This window comes from Propithecus coquereli, unplaced genomic scaffold, assembly GCF_000956105.1.
Source record: "Propithecus coquereli isolate 6110/MARCELLA unplaced genomic scaffold, Pcoq_1.0 Scaffold302, whole genome shotgun sequence".
NCBI lineage: Eukaryota > Metazoa > Chordata > Mammalia > Primates > Indriidae > Propithecus > Propithecus coquereli.
In genome coordinates this window covers 1,720,203-1,722,800 of record NW_012148642.1, presented here as the reverse complement: position 1 = coordinate 1,722,800, position 2,598 = coordinate 1,720,203, and the positions used below count along the sequence as shown (strand labels likewise).

The 2,598-nt window shown below is 39.1% G+C and overlaps 1 protein-coding gene across 1 annotated transcript in view; it reads right to left on the bottom strand.

Annotated features, from left to right (window-relative positions):
• Positions 1 to 2,598, bottom strand: part of SLC37A3 (solute carrier family 37, member 3) — a gene marked incomplete at its 5' end in the record, with an annotated part of 37,412 nt that overhangs the window by 17,752 nt on the left and 17,062 nt on the right. The gene's annotated exons all lie outside the window — the stretch shown is intronic.

The following is a 2,598-nucleotide window of genomic DNA, read 5'->3' as shown; positions in this document are numbered from 1 at the left end:
ATTAGTGGTTACGGGCAGCAGGAGGGGACTGGAGGAAGAGGAGGGCAGGAGGAATTACCAAAGGTCATGAAGAAACTCTTGGGGGTGATAGATGTGTTCACTATCTTAATTATGACGATGGTTTTACAGGTGTACAGGCCAAAACTCAAAGTACACATTTTAAACACGTGCAGCTTATTGCTATCTCAATAAAGCCATTTAAAAAAAAAAGAATGGGATGTGTAGAGGAAGAGTCTGGTGGAAGGGAAACTAACTATTATAATAATCCTGGAGAGAAATGATTAGCTCTGAATACAGACAATACCAATAGAGCAGTGAAATAAAAAGGATTTAAGAAAAGTTAATTTTTTGAAGTTCAAATTTGGATTTTATTCTATTTGACATATGTAACAATGAACTGTGTTAGGTCTACATTTTTTAGCTCTTTAAACATTTCTCTAACTGCACTGAGACAGAAAGAATTGCAGAAATGAACAGGGAGACAAAATTGTACAGTGAAAAAGAAAGTCTGTTTTAAAGTTCAAGGAGCCCTGGTGAAACTGTGTAACTGCATACAAGTCACATGAGCCTCCGAGTTCTCATCTGTAAGAAGTTGTGTTCTTCAAAGGATAGGGTGCAATAATATAGATGAAAGGGCTTGATGCTATACAAATTGGAAGCATTATTATTGCCCGGTTTAAATTTGTTTTAAAAAACCACAACCCTGGCCAGGCGCGGTGGCTCACGCCTGTAATCCTAGCACTCTGGGAGGCCAAGGAGGGAGGATCGCTTGAGCTTAGGAGTTCGAGACCAACCTGAGCAAGAGCGAGACCCTGTCTCTACTTAAAAAAAAAGAAAAAACCACAATCCTGACAACCAAGAGCAGCACCATGATGCATCCAAGGTAACAGCTATTTAGGGGCAAGGTCCTCAGGAGGACACTTAATTTCTCTGGACCCCAACTCTTCTCATCTGGAAAACAAATGAACTGAACCAGATAGTGTCTAAGTTCCTCTGCCCCAATTACTATGAAATCTTAAAGCCTATCAAGAGGGTCATGGAGGGACCAGTCAGAAGGTCAGGATCTGAACAACACTGGCTGACCAAAGACCTGATTTTAGAAAAAACTGGCTTGTATCAACTGTGATTTTAAGCTGCCTTTATTGCTACAGTTCACACGAAGTCACGGTGTCTAAAGCAGTGCATTCTGATTTCACTCACTAGTGTCACTTGTTTAAAAACAAACTAACTTTCAAAATTTAACTGTAATGGCTTTCTTGGCTTTCTTTTTTGTCACTGATCCACAGAAATAATGAAGCAGATTGCTCAGTCATTGCTATCAAAGACCCAGTGTCATCCAATCTATAAAAGCTCAGAATTCTCTAAAAGGATACATGTTAAAACTAGTAATTATATTTGAGTGACAGGATTTCAGTTGGTTTAACCCTTATCTCTCTTTGTTCATTTATATTTTCTGGCTTGTTTAATATAAACAAGTATCTTTTGTATAATTTTTTAAAATCATGAATGGAAAAAAAATTATCTTAAAAATCTTAATGAAAAATAGCACATGAACAGACAGTATCATCTACTCCAAATGTAAACTAAGTATCATAGGGGAACGCCTTTTACAATGCAATTGTTAAGCAGTGACACTTGAGTTAGAATGAAATAGAAATCACTGGCACACTGAAATGTAATCAGAGCATTCTTACTAAGTGGTGCTTATCTTAACCACAGACATTTTATAGATGAACTTTCACAATGTTACAGATCATTAATGAGCAAGCTAACTCCCATATGAAACTGGAAGCCGGAACACTGAGAGGAGTCAGGCAGAGCAGAACACTGAGGTGGGTGGATCATATCTGGCGCATACCACCTCGGTCCTTACATAAAAGAGTAAACATTCAAAAGGAAGACAGAAGCATCAATGAGATAAATACGCATCTGATAACACATAAATACTTATCTAGGAAAAATAATAAAAATCCAAATTCATAACATTCCTGAAAACAGAGTATCACAAGCAATGATAAACAACAAAGCAAAGTCCCTGATTATTTCAACTTATTTCCACTCTATACATTAAGTATGGCTCTTCTTCCTGAGTGGCCTAAAGGACACCTTAGTAGATACCTATCTTCATCCCACAGCCCACACCACACACAAAGTCACATATAATCTAACAACTACTTGAAGCTTTAAGGGTAAAAATATTCAACTTGACTAAGGCCCAAAGTTTGGCATTCTTCAACTGAATCTTATTAGAGCCCTTGTCATGTGACCTTGGGCAAGGCACAGGGATAACTTTTGGCCTCAATTTCCTTATCCTTAATGTAAGAAGGTTAAACTAGATCACCAAGTCTCAAAAAAAGAGAAGGGAAGGGCCAGGCATGGTGGCTCATGCCTATAATCCTAGCACTTGGGGAGGCTGAGGCAGTGGATTGCTTGAGGTCAGAGCAGCCTAAGCAAGAGAGAGACCCTGTCTCTACAAAAAATAGAAAAATGAGCCAAGCATGGTGGCACATGCCTATAGTCCCAGCAACCTGGGAGGCAGAGGCAAGAGGGTCACTTGAGCCCAGGAGTTTGAGGTTGCAGTGAGCTATGATGACACCA